Below are 14,097 nucleotides of genomic sequence, written 5' to 3'. Positions count from 1 at the left end.
ACCCTCCTCGCTCTTGTCCGAAAGGCTTGCTGTCCGTTCCCTGGTGGATTGTTTCTAAAAGACCTTTCGTCTSCGTTTTGGCTGCGCAGCTGGTGTCTGAGTCAAATAGGCAGCGAAGCAAACTTCTCACAATTGGAAACTATTCAACTCTGATTTCTAAGCTGTCGTTTTGGGCTTTGGCCTTATCTTGCAAAACAGTGCAACTATTTTGACGGTTGTAGACAAACATAGCTGTTCTGCTTGCATTTATTTCATTAATGAGTCTGAGGGTTTGGGTCAACTTCCTTGGCTCYCAAGCTTCTGCTGGTAGTGGAAGGAGTAGCGTTCAGGCTTTGCTCCTGGGTGTCTCAGCTCAAGATAAGCGGACAGCTTCCTCTTGCAAATCCTACAAGTTTTTTTCTATTTTCGCATTAGCAAATTAGCAGATGACTAAGTCATTCTGGATGCGTTTTGTCCTGAAAAGAAACAAAAGATTCGTAACAAACTGAAGATGAAGTGAAAATGCCTCCTTGTGACCTTCCTTATGAAGTTCCCTTGTGTTAACTTTTGCAAAGCACGCAGAGAAGTGGATTCCCAGTTCTGTTTTTTCCAGTGTTTCTTCTGTTGGTGTGGAAGGGATTGTGGAGCTGTTTCTTGCTGGAGTGGACTGGAAGGTATTAAACTAGGCCCTGGTAGCCWGTGGTTAACTCATTACTGCAATCAAACAGATCTTGATTAATTTGCAGTTCTTTTCTGTTCAGGAGCCAAGGGGGAGTAACCAAGCYTTGGATTTCTGCAAGTGAACATTACATTTAAAACCGTGTTATCATAGAGCAATAAAATTGTAGACYGTGAGCCTACAGAAAAAGGCAGATCTCTGTATACGGCTGAATGAACCGAAGTTCATTGCGCCTAGGTAGGCCCAGCATTTTCTGCAAAGCGTTTGGTGCTGCTTTGCCTGTTGCAGAAGGYCTTGATGTCTGATGCGCTTCATCTCTGAAAAGGCTTTTAAACTGCTAAAAATACATATTTTTAGTGTCATAAAAAAATGGTGCTGCTTTGGTCAGGGACAGCATGCTACTGGAGAAGAGTGAGAAGGCAACATCCATAAAGAAACCTTCCCCTTACTGCTCTCCCAGCTTCCGACTGTTTTCACTGAGGGTTTTCTCTGAGACGGTSGTTGATTTATTCTCTAACCCCCAAAAGATCTCTCTTGCAAGTACATGCCTATTTATCCTTTGAACTCCTGGCAGCGTCTTGCCTCCCCATCGGTTGTGAGGAAGGGTCTAYCTGTGGTGGGTGGAAGACCTGAAACACCACTTTCTTGGTCAATTTGAGCCTGGTTCCCTGTAACTCCAGTTGGCCTGTAGCAGATGGGACCTTGCTAGTCAAGATAGCAGTCATACCCACTCTCTGCAGTTTTTGCTTACCATCTCCAATCCTGTTGCTTTTTGAAGAATTAGGATGCCTGTTCCTGAAGATGCTGGTCCAAGATGAGTTACGCTTGCAGTTTACAGTGGAAATAAATCTCATCCAACGTCTGGCGAATAGCGTAAAGTTTGGCTTCAGCAGGCTTCTTAGTGTGTGTTATGTCTTGCTGGACAAACGTGTGCTTAGTGGTTCTCTTAAACAGCGCAGGGGAGAGAGAGTCCCTATCTAGCTTAGATTTCTAGGGGTGGCAAAAAGAGATCCCTAGAAAGCCAGACGGTAGAAGGAGGTTTGAGGGATGTTGTTTTTTTAAAATTCTATTTTCTTCAGGAATAGATCCTATAATCTAGTTGCAGAAGTGCCTGAGTGTGACAGACTGAAAGTCCACTGGCACAGTCCCGTAAGTGAACAACTCTTCCACCTACGAGCAAGATCTAAAGATACTTTACATGTTTTTTTTTTTTCCAAAAACAAACTAATTTTTTTAATATGTTAGACTCCAAATTATCTTAAGTCTCAATCTCTTCTATCGGTGCATTCGAATGCTATACAAAACTCTACTTTGTCAAGAGTCTACATCCGTCTGTGCGTATACTCAGCAAGGACTVATTGGAATACACACAGCCAAGTGCCCCCAACTCGCTCTGTATTTGAACACCAAGAACCTTCTCAAGCACGTGCAAAACATCACTCCAGTCCCCAGCTTTCTGCATGGCTCGTAGGCAAGCAAGCTTGTGTCCAGAGACCTGACGTRGAGGCTCCCCACGAGCTGCCGTGTTGCCGGCTCAGGGTTGTCTGCTGCCTGTTACTGCGTAGTATCGAACAAGGAGATAAAATGCAAGCAGTTTTAGTGCAGTGCTATTAAAGTTCCTGATTATCAAGACTGCAGTTGTTACCCTCATGCTTCAGGATGGGACTTTTTAGATCATCCTGCTCTGCTCCTGGATGGAGGACAACTGTGGAAATAGTTACTGGTAAAGACCTCGTGGAGACTGCCATTTATATTCATGCCACTTCTTCCTCCAGTCTGTTCTGTGTGCTGGAATCGGGCATGGAAGGATGTGATAAGCCTTTCTGCTCTCCTTTCACTAGATCTGCAGCTGTCTTTATTAAACAAAAAAAAAAAAAATACCATCTGACACACCATGAATTCAGGGAATCACGTCTGCTAGTTCTTCTGCTTTTGGAACAGTAGTTTGCATTCTTTTGCCTTGGCAGCTGCGCTTCTGTTGTTGCACTTTTTAGCTGCCTCCAGGTCTCTCTGCAAAAGTTAGGTTAATCCAGAATTTCTTCTGGTCTTCCATTTCAATTCACAGTATTTACAAATCAGTCAGCTTTAAGGATGAACTATGCATACTTCTGCTTTGCCTTTGCTTCCCAAAATGTGTTTTAAGGGCTCTTTGGAGAAGGTCGACTATAAGGAGCACTGTTACCCTGAGACCAGTTCGCCGACTGACCTTGCCGTGATTCCTTGCGTTTGTACGCAAGGAATAATATTAATAATCTTTCTCACTCATTTCTTTAAGTGTGGATGCTATACTTACGTATCTTTTAATTTTTCTCTCCTCCCTGTCTCCAAAAGCCTTCTTGGATCCTCTTGTTTGCCTTCTGCACGCTTAAAATTCATTTCAGCTCCGGCTTGCCTTTTAGGAGGCAGTGCGTGGGGCCGTACGTCTTCGTGCTTCTGCTTCGAGTTTTGGCAATGCGGTCTTTGAGCCCTGCTGGCATCTTCCCCTTTCTACCTGCTTGCTGAGCGTTTCTAGAGGAATGAATGATCGAGACGAACCATCCGCTCCCAGGACTGCGTTTGCAGTTGTGTGATAACAGCATTACAGGACTGTGATTCACCGTTCATTTTGTGATAAATGATATTACTTAAATACCATACTCTTAAAACAAAGACAAGGTCCAAATTGGGTTTTAAAAAGGTAATTTTTTTATGTTTTTCCTGTATGTTTCTCTGCTTCTTCTGAAGCATTTTTCCCTGTACAAGATTGCCCTTTTTCATATGGCGTAGGTAGAGCTGAGTTGGCCAGGCAGAAGCAGAAATGAGTTTGCCAGTTATACTCTTTGGTTTCAAGACTGAGCTTCTCAAACTGAATTATTTTCTGTGGATATCAGAGGAAAAATTGCATGGGCTAACATGTGCTATAGTTGCTGTGTAACTCAGTTCTGTTTCTGATAKTCTTCATGCGATACTTTGGATGAAAACTTCATTATGATCAACCGAACGCTCCACCTGGGGCTGGGAGTGAACGACTTTGCTGCCTGGCTACTATATATATATATATGTATATATATATATATGTGTATAAAATATATTTCCACTGCTTCAGTGAAGCACTGAAGCACTTTTCTTTTTTTCCCTCCGCTTCCACTCCACCATGTTCACTTTTATTTTTTAAGGGGGGGACTTTTAAGGACTGTTACCAGTTTCACAACCGGTATCTTTGAATTTAAAATCTGTACAAATCTCAAGAACTGCAATGCTTAGAGTTACGCTCTAGTATTTCATTTGGGGCCAGAAGGTCGGTAAAGGTTGGTTACTTGAGGTTTTTCTGTGCGGTGTTCCCTGTCCTCGTTCTTCCTTCGTTGAAGCCTTCAGGAAGACGTGCTTTAGCCAAGCAGCTCTTCAGCCTGCCTTGGTGGCATAGATCACAGGATTTAATTCACTTAACTGAAGATTCCCAGGTCACAATCCAATTTATAGGTCAGAGTTAATTTTGCCCTGAGCAATTCAAGCCTCTTACCAAAAAAGAAAAAAAAAGATTTTTTTGAAGCCTGCCAACTTCAACGTTCAATTGCAGAGTATTTTCAAAGAACGTATATGCTGTGAAACCCGACTTTGGCAGCTCCCCTCCTACATTCAGACAGCATCGCCTTAGAAATTGTGCGAAAGCAACGGGGATTAGGACGGGATGCCACACTGGTGCTGGGAACYGAGTCGGTGGAGATTTTCAGCTCTGAATCACCGCCCCCGAACTTCAGAAGCTATGAAGAAAACTATGCCTGTCCAAAGGGAYGTTCTTATTTTTTTTATTATTATTATTTTAATAGTGTGTTGTCTACAGCTCTCACAACTTGCAAAGGTAGTGGTAAGCTATCGGACCCACGGTTCCTCCTCAAATCCCAGATAGCAGAGCTAGGATTCAAGCGTCTGAATGCACGAGGTTGTCTTTACTTGGGACATCTGACCCCCTTATCTAAGTAAAGGAGATGGAGATTGTGTTAGTGAGAGACACATACCAAACTAAGCGTGTGGAGGCATGCAAGGTGAGAAGGGGAGGTGAGGATTTTGGATATAGGCTAGTGGTTTGGCTTTGATTGAGGTGTTGCGTGCCCTGTGACTGTGGTACCTTTTCGTTTTGTTTTCTAGATCTACTAGAGACGAATCCTGCTCACATAAACCCTTGGGAGACCTCTAAAAGGGAAGTCTAGCCCAGTGGGTTTTAGGGGCCACTCAGCTGGAAAATAACTCTTTTGGCTTGCTCATCTCTGATGGTTTTACTGTTGACTCATGTTTTCTGGGAAAAAAAAAATCTACAGAATTCCTTAATTCTTCAGAGAGGGGCGCCTGATGCTGGTGGCTGCTGTCAGCTCTCATCTCTGAGGCTGGCAGTTTATGGAGAAAGGCAGGAGGTACTTCTCTCTCTTCTTGCCCTGGTTTTACGCAGAAGATAAGGAATGCCTAAAAATTGTCAAATATGTATTTATTTCTGAAGTCCTCCGCAGACTTTTGGAAACTTATTATCTACCCTTACAGACCTGGAGGAGGAGGTGGTGGTGGTGGGGGAGTCTGTTTGGAAGTATCCCTAGCTTTGCCATGAGCTTCTGGGGGTGTAGCTCTGCAAATTGTCCACCGTGGCTTTTCAAGCAATGCCTGTCGGTGTTTGTAGACGCCKTTAGTGGAGGAATTCAAGTTTGCGGCTTGGACTGCTTTTTCTCTCAAACTTCGTGACATAGCAATAACTTCACCCCTTGGGTTTGTTCTCTTCCTAGGTTTTTCATTAGAAGACTGATGCTGATTGACGTCTTCTACATAGACTTGTAATGTAGGAGCGTTTTTCATTAACTGTAGCTTTGCCTGCACTTTTAATCAATGTGAGCCTTCAAAACTCACTTGCGGCATCCTTACCTTATGTTTTAAGACACTGGTTTCCAGAAACGTCCAGATGAGCTTTATACTTGACATCCCAACCTGCTTTTGTAGGTTCGAGCCTTTAGAGACRGGAAGTCGACGTCCCCAGCCCTCCCTGGCGCCTGAAACCCTGGAGCTTCCTCCCCGCTGCGGAGGAAGCGAGAGCRAAACCGCGCTGCGGCTTTGCTGGGGAGAGCTGAATGCAAACCGACCTGTCAGATCTTCTCTGTTAATCCTCCGCGTGGAAGGAAAACCAGCGGCTTTCTCCCTGCCCTGGGTRCGCCTGAACGTCCCGCAGCAGGTAYTGCCTGGGTTGAAAGGAGCCACCYGAACGTTTTCTCATCCGTAGCTTGCCMAGCATCTGCTTTGTCACCAGAAGTCCCGCAGTGGCAGCTACAAAAACTAGACATCTTGCCTACAAAAACTAGACATGTTTCCTAAGCAGCTGTTTACATGCATCTTAACCCGTCCCCGTGGGGATTTCTCAATTGCTTTAAAAAATAATAAGGCAAAACCTTTCTGGGCTAGCTCCYGTTACTGTTTGCTGGTGGGAGCTGTTGCTGTCATTCACAGCTGACCTGCCTTGGCATCATCTGTGGGCTCCCCTCCCTGCCCCCCCACCCCCAAAAAAAGAAAAAAAAATATATATATATATATTCATATATATGAAAGGGAAAAAAATGGTTGCTCGGATTGCTTTTGGAAAATAGCAGCCTGTCGATGCAGTAGCAATGCTCTGTGCACGGGAGGAATTTGTGCAGGCATCTGCCAGCAGCAGCAGCAGCACAAAGGAGTCTTACATTAGCGCCCCTCGTGCATTAGATGCTTTCCGCCACTGCCTTCAAAACGCCGCTGTTCTCGAGCTCGTGATATTTGAGCTCATATCGCTTTCAGGCTGTGTATCGAGTAGCGTGCTGTCCATCTGTTTTTCCGACGCAAAATGAGTCAATCCTTTTACTTCAGTGTCGCCTTCCACTCTTCAGACTCATCTGTTGCTGTTGTGATTTTTTTTTTCGTTATTGGGCACCAGCAAACATTTTATTGCAGGGGTATTACTCATTAATCTTTAAATGCAGTTATTACGTTTGAGCGACAGCAGTTGTTCTTTGTGCCCYGAGATGACTGCAGGGAAACTATTAAGTTATTAAAGTTATTAAAATAGCACTTTTTTTCCTTGGGTGATGCATCTGTCCCTAGCAGAGAGCCGTGAATTTGTGCTTATAGGCAACCATAATGAATCCAGGTTATGCTTTCTGATCAGAAGTCTAATTCATGGTTGTCCTCAGAAATATATATAAAAAAAAAAAAAACTTGTCAGCTTTATATGATATTAGAGAACAGTGGATTTCTTTGAGCTGAGTATAAGCTGCGTGTTTTATGAAGCTCGAAGGAAGGACCTCTTTTGGGAAAGCTTTGGTTGCGTCTCTTCTAGATACGTTCATCCAGCGGTATGACGATGATGTAGCGTTCTGGCAAGGAACGGCTTTGGCCGAAGGCTGTGCTGATGCTGTCTAGTAAGCGCAGACTTTTTAATCCTACTGTGTATGCTTAATATGGATTGGAAAGAGCCCTATGAATGCAAAACATCCTTTATCGGGCATTTTTTTTCTTCTCGCCTCTTCTCACAGTCAAAACACAGATTTATTTTTAAGAGCGTTTGAGACCTGCTCTGCTGTTGGTATGAGACAGAAGAAGCGAGGAACAGAGAGTCTTTGCCGAGCAAGATGTATACCTGGTAACAGCGGCAAGGGGCGACCAGTTTTGGCTTTCTGGCAGCTTCTGCTGGGCAAAGCTGTCGTGTTAGCACCTGGGGTCGCGGTGTCTTGTGGTGCAGCACCTGCACTGAGCATGGGTGTTCCCTGGTAGGCTTKCTTGGGCGATACGGCGTTTTGAAGGCAATATTACAGTTTGCTGAGGGATATCATAGACTTGAACTTCCCAACCCTGCTTAGCCAAGTGCCTCGTGCTTTGATCGCAAGTTTGACAGCAGTCGAGGGAAGCAGCAGAGCAAAGCGTAGGCAGGTAGCTGTTTAGCCGCTGCTGAGTAATGAGGAATTTATTCCATCTCTAAATATTGTGCAGGGCTGAACCCAAGTCAAAGCTCTATTGAGTCGGTGATAGAGAGCAATGGAACAGTTCTTTAGAGCAACCACCTTGCCCGAACCTTTTCCAGAATTCGCTGCTGCGAGCTCACCTAGACAAATAAAAACATCCTCTCCTGTGCTTGCAGAAAGCAGAAGAATCTTCTCCCCAAGCAGTATTGCAGTTAGTTTGGTTTATATTAACGTCTAGATGTCTCTTCCCTATCAGCGTGAGCAGTAGGCAAGTTGAAGAAGCTCCTCACCGCCATCATAGGTGGTGGCCTCCCGCTTGTTCTCATGCAGCTTTGCGATGCAGAAGCGGATGTAGCCGTGCTGCCCCGGTAGCCCCCAACCTCGCAGTCCTCTGTGGCTYGGCGAATTCCTGAGCTGGAAGCGATCTCCCTGATCAACAGACCCGGCTGGGCTCCKCCGCTGTCGATCAGGCTTCGTGCAACGCCTGCCGTAAACCGCATTTCCTGCGGTCCGTGCGGGATGTAGGGTCTCCTGATGTTCAGTAGATGGGGAAAGAGGACAAAGAAATGGGATTCCTACATGGTGATTTTGTGGTAGGGATCAAAGATTTAAAGGTTCTCCCAAAACAGGCTGATTTACTTGGGCCTTTCAAATAGGGGAATCATTTTGAACAAGATRTACGAGAGGTGTCTAATGAGAACTATGCATTTATGTAAATAAAAACGGTCGCCTCTGGGACAAAGGCAAAACATGCACTTTTTCATCAGCTTTAATCAAGAAGTGTCCCCAAAACGCAAAAATTTGTTTCAGGAAATTGCAGGTTTGAGAGCGGGGATTTATCGCTGCGGAAGAGCAGCTGTATTGCAGTTACTTTGCGCTCAGTAGGGTTCAGGGCTAGAGCACTTCTCAAAGCAAAGTATACGGGAAAATGTGGAAGCAATGGGAAGGAAGGTAAACAGTATCCTACATTTTACCAAGCGTAGCTGGTGTGAGACTAGCTTCATTTCTGTCTTTGTAAAGAGCTGAATTTTTGACTGAGGAAGTGCAGCAGATCTAATCTCTGGACTGCAGCGAGGCAGCCGACGTGCTCTTACGTGGAAAATTTGAGTGAGCTGGAGAAAAAGAGTTCAGGCTGGAAGCTGCAAGAAGGCTTTCAAGCATCAGTGCTATGGACTTTCGGAGCAGTCCTCCAGGAGGAGCGGTAAAGTCGAGCTACTTTCGGAGCAGTTTGTGCAAGAATTTGGTAACGCCGTTACCGGCGATAGCTGGGACGGGACTCAATGATGCCCAAGCTCTAGTCCCGTGCCTGGTTTCCAAATTGACTGAGTTTCACAGGTGACTCTAGCAGCGTCTGTRGGGTCTTCTGCTACCTTTGAAATTCCACCCCAAGTGGTCCAAGGTATAAAATTTTGGCAGTACCTTTTTTGGGCTCTGCCATGTTGTGGTTCCCGTTGTTAGTGCGTACTGCTTTTCTCCCCAGGAACACACCAAGCTGGTTTTACTAAAATAAAACTGATTTCTCTTTTCAAGGACCATAGCTTGCTTTTTATTTGGAAGAGATTAAATACAAGCTGTGAGTGGTGGACACAATGAGTGGCTCGGGGTCTTTTCTCCTTGCGTCTGGGGTCTCCGTTTTGGGGGTTTGTTTTTACGGCTTACAAATTGCATGATGAAACTCTGAAATGATGTTCCGCATTGATACCGTTTTTTTTTTTTTATTAGCAAAGAGCTCTCATGGCTCAGGAAGATTGTCTTGGTGCGTAGAAAATTCCCTTTATTTGGGTTTCCAAAATATAGATGAGAATGGCAGTGGAAAGGACCAACATCTGTTGCTGTCACTGCCAGATATTTAGGGAAAAGCAATAGATAATTTCAGYGCTTCTTCCATGTCTGGATTGACTGGGGCAAGTGCTGGTGGGTTTTTTTGGTTTCTCGGGGTTTTTCTTTTTTTTTTCCCTCTTTAAATCTGAAGAAATGTCCTGGTGTACGTTCGGAGGCGGCGTGTCAGCTTGCTTTCGCCGAGCCTGGGAGCCGGACTGACGCCTCTCCCGCCCTGTGCTCTTGCCCACGCTGCAAGATTTGAAATTCCCAAAGCGGTGCAAATGCTTGGCTTGCCTATAATTGCTTTTTACCCTACRGATAAGAAGCGAAGCTCGAAAACGAGCTCTTATATTGCAAATCCTTGTGCAGTGAAACTTCTTGTAAGCCAGTATTCAAAGGAGAGATATAAATCAGGCGTGCACGGGTGGAGTAAGCTGCACGCGATGGAGTTGGAGAAGATCGGGGTCGCCTCCTGAAACCAGGAAATTAAATTAAACGGCCTTCTCTACAAATCTTATGCCTGTTTTTTTTTCTCCCTTTTTGAACTGAAAATTCGTCTTCCTTGTGTAAGCTTTCCAAGTATACTTTCCAATTTAAGGCGCTCAAAAAGTGCGTGTGCGTTCTAGTAGGTCGCGTGTACTTGGAACCATTTGCTCATTTGCAGAACCAGAAAAATACACACACACACACACACACACACACACACACACACACACACACACACACACACACACTGCAAATGCCTCATCGCCCTGTTATCGCTGCAGTTGGTAAGTGATGGTCTGATAATATATAGCACGAATATATTGCCTCTTGTTACCATGTGGATTAATCAAACTCATTTTTGTTCCTATTGAATTTGAAGCCTTGTCCAGACTGCAACTGCAAGTTACGGTGGTGYTTAAAGAAGAACGTATTTGAATTATCGGCCTGAACTCCGCTTTTGCGGGCCAGAGTTTTCTCGGCATTTGGAGGCCTCTGGGATAGAGGTAGACTTGCCAGCAATTCATAAATTTTAGCTGGGCTTTTTACGTTAGTCAGGAAATTCATGTTTGAACTTTATTAAGGGGCTTAAGCTAGGATTCACGGTGATCTAATACCAGGATGCTGCCAAACGTAACGTGCCCTTTTTTTTTTCTTTTTCTTTTTGCATTTCGTTGCTCTTTTTGTTCGTGTCCCTTTCCCTTGCACCATTGCTAGCATTGTAAATAAATGCAAAAATGCCTCGCAGCTGGAATGCACTAATTGCAGCAGCAGCGATGTGCAACAGAAAACAGGCATTGCCGCTCCACGCATGCATCGCGTTGCTGCTGCAGAGTGCGGCAGAACATGCTTTCCAGGAGAAATTGGAAAGAGTAAATTATATATATATATATAAACACACACACACACACACACACACACACACACACACACACACATATATATATAAAATGTATGTATGTATTTTTTTTAATTTTTCCCCCAAAATTGGCACGCGAGACTGTTTTACGAGCACTGGGAGATTATGTAGCTGAGCGAGAGGAGCCGATGCTGCAGGTGTCATGTGGAAGGCCAAAACAATTAATCAAATCGAGTCGTGCTGAGCCGAGTCCTCTGGGTTGTGGTTTGGCATCAAGCTAGCAGCCTCTGCGTAAAAAGCATTATTTTAAGTTAATTCTCAAGCTTCAGGAGAATGCGTGAGATAGGATGGGTAAGTGCTATGAGATCGTATGGGCGTAGCATGGGAAGTAGAAAAAGATGTTAAAACCAGATTGCATTGGGGTTAGTTTTAAGTCAATTTGAAAGAAATAAAGTGGATTTCCTGAACTAACTGCTGGTCAGTACTGGGACGATGACCTGTGCTTCCCAGTATGTTCCTTTGACTAGTGGATGCTATCGGTGTATAAGTTGCCTGTATACGAGCGTGTATCAGGCAGGGATGCTTGTGTAATAAATACAGTGTGGCAGTACTCTTTTCCCCGTTTCTTCTCTTTTTCTGCAAATCCAAGCAGAGGATCACCTGTTCCTGTGCTCTGAGTTGCGSTCTCTCTTAATTGCTGCCCCGTGTTCGATTTAAATCGAATATCCTATGCAAGTGTTAGCAGGAGGCGCAGAAAACCGTGCTGCTCTTGTTTGTGAACTATGCTTTTAAATATATATATATATTTTTTTAAAAAAAAAAGAAGATTTTTAAGTTCAGGGAGGCCAAGTGGGCTGTGAGCGACCACCGCCACTTCAGCAGCCCGTGCGTACGGCCAGTCAGTTCCCAAGTAAGCCCTGCCTTACTCTCGGTCCCTGTTTTTGCATCGTGCAAGTGTTCACCTCCAATACTGCTTTTCCATTCGTGGTGCAAACTGTGTAGATGAAGATACACGTTTAATCTTCCCGGTAACGTCCATGCAGTGACGCTTCCTAAATTGCCACCGTGCGTGTATACAAACTCTTACACYTTTTTWWAAAATGTCCTAAGTATRGCAMGTGGGCATCCAAGAGCCAGTAAGCCYGGATTARTACTGGGCTTGGGCTGCTTCAGAAGGGATTACAAACCATAATATTGGCATTAACGCCGCGAGATCTAAGGGCAGCTTTCTAAAATGCTTATGCAGCACAAAGAAACTTTGCTGAAAGCTTTGAACTTGCGTTGCTGCTTTTTACTTGTCTACGGAGGAGAAACCAGTGGTTKCTAGAATTACATCACAATTATGATATTTGTAATAATAGAGATGCAATATAAATAGCCTTATGGCATAAGTGAAATATAGGGGTAATGAGTGGGTGCGACTCGGTTGTTGCTCTCTTGGTTTTTCCTTCTGGCTCCCGTAACCGTTCCCTCCGCGTGACATCTGGTTTTCATCTGTCGGAGGAAAGCCCAACAATTTCAATAAAACTGAGAGCAAACATAGTCACTTTTTTTTAAAAAAATTGATGTTTGACCCATTTTTTCAAGAGGAGCTGTTAATTACATTCATTGACAGAATTTATTGGGAAGAGTAAAAGCGCCTTGCGATGCGAGGGTCCGGCTTCGGCGGGGCCGTAGCTCCACGCTTCCCCTCGCGTCGGAGGCGATGAAGGGTCCCTGGGCGTTTCGGTGAAGCGCCTGTTCGTGGGTTCAGCAAAGCACTGAAGCGCCTTCGCCGTCCGACTCCTCCAAACAGTCCAATTTCAGTCTTGTTTTTGGTCTACGCGGATTTGCACCGGTGGTTGTCTGCAGTAGTGAGGCCTGTGAGCATTGCAGAATATAAGCTATAAAAAAAAACAATGCAGAAGCTATGGGTTTGCATTTTTTTTTCTTTTAATCTGGGATTGCATTTTTTTTTTTTTATTTGGTTTATAAAGGTTTGCATCTGCTTGGCGAGGGCGGATGCTGTATGTTTGGGCACGGGGCTCTGCTCAGCCAGGCGAGACGCTGGGAGGAATTGCCGCTATTGCATCGGCAGCCCCGCTCTGCCGAGTTTTAAAATTGCATTTTTATTGATCGCTGGGCTTGCAGTGAACTCTCTAAGCTGTTAGCCGCAAACGCACTGCGTGCAAACCGARCGTTCGTCTTGCTACAAGCAATATTGACCTGTTTGGGTGCTCCAGGAACATTCAGTAATTTCTCTTTTTCCCCCCGCTATTTAGGCTGCAGGATCGTTAGATGGGTTGTTTCCATCCTCTCCCTTTTTCTGTGGCTGTGAAAGCTTCATTAGGGTGTGATTATAAATAAGTAAAATATTTCTCGTTTTCCATATGAATTGCTTGCCTTCAAGAGGAAGATTGCGGCTAGCTAGTTGAGAGAGGAGAAGGTTGTGGAGAGAAGGAGCCTTTTTTAAATGCCAAGCTTGTCTCGACTGCTAGCTTATTGCACGAAGGATCTACGTGAACAAATTGGGAAGTCTATAGGAAGCATAACTCCGCAGTTTCRCTTAAATCACTGTGATTTTAAACTTGCTTTATGGTTATAATGTTGAAAGATTTAAGCCCTAATTTCTCCTCAGAGTTTWAGTTTTTAGTTTCCATCTGGAAATCTGAAAAGTAAAATAAGCTTGAACTCCCTATCAGGTTTTATACTTTGGAGGGAAGCGTTGTGTTTCTACTTATAAATTTGATGCAGCGTCACCCAAAATAGTCGGATCCACGTTTCGGGTTCCTTATGAGCTACTGGAAGAGTAGCATGGGTTTGGAAAAGGAGATGTGCTTTGGGAAGGACACTTGGAATTAATGAAAGTGGGGGGTTTTGTTTGTTTTTGTTTTGTTTTGTTTTGTTTTCCCCTCAGAAAGGAGCTTTCCATCAGCAAAAGTACTCTATTTTGGGTGTCTGGGTCTGCACCCCAGGGTCAAAGTGAACTTCAGCTCTGGTTTGTGCATCCTGCCGTAGACTGGTCCCGTTGACTTCATTAAGAGGGTGTTAAAGCTTAATAGTTCACTGGCTCAATACTTTAATCCACCAGATAATTCTGTATAGAGATTTTAATATCCATTTCTGCCTAATATGAGTTAGCTTTGATGCATTGGTTTTCTAATACAGCACTTACWTRMWKWASWAWTWSTWMWKYAWGTATTACTACATTTGAGAGACGGGACCAGATTTTTACRTATATATGTATATATAGCTTTTTTTCTCCATCTAATTTGAAYGTGGGCAGACATTACCTGGTGAGAGAAGTTTGTGTTTCTCATGRTTCTGATTTTATTTGGTGTGAACTCAGTTGGACA

The 14,097-nt window shown here is 44.3% G+C and overlaps 1 protein-coding gene across 5 annotated transcripts in view; it reads left to right on the top strand.

Annotated features, from left to right (window-relative positions):
- MYO9A (myosin IXA) overlaps positions 1-14,097 on the top strand; it is a 181,654-nt gene that overhangs the window by 34,898 nt on the left and 132,659 nt on the right. The gene's annotated exons all lie outside the window — the stretch shown is intronic.

The sequence above is a fragment of the Rhea americana genome, unplaced genomic scaffold (genome assembly GCF_003343005.1).
Source record: "Rhea americana isolate MKP2758 unplaced genomic scaffold, rheAme1 scaffold_168, whole genome shotgun sequence".
NCBI classification, from domain to species: Eukaryota; Metazoa; Chordata; class Aves; order Rheiformes; family Rheidae; genus Rhea; species Rhea americana.
The sequence above is the reverse complement of the archived record's forward strand: the minus strand, read 5'-3'. Positions and strand labels throughout refer to the sequence as shown.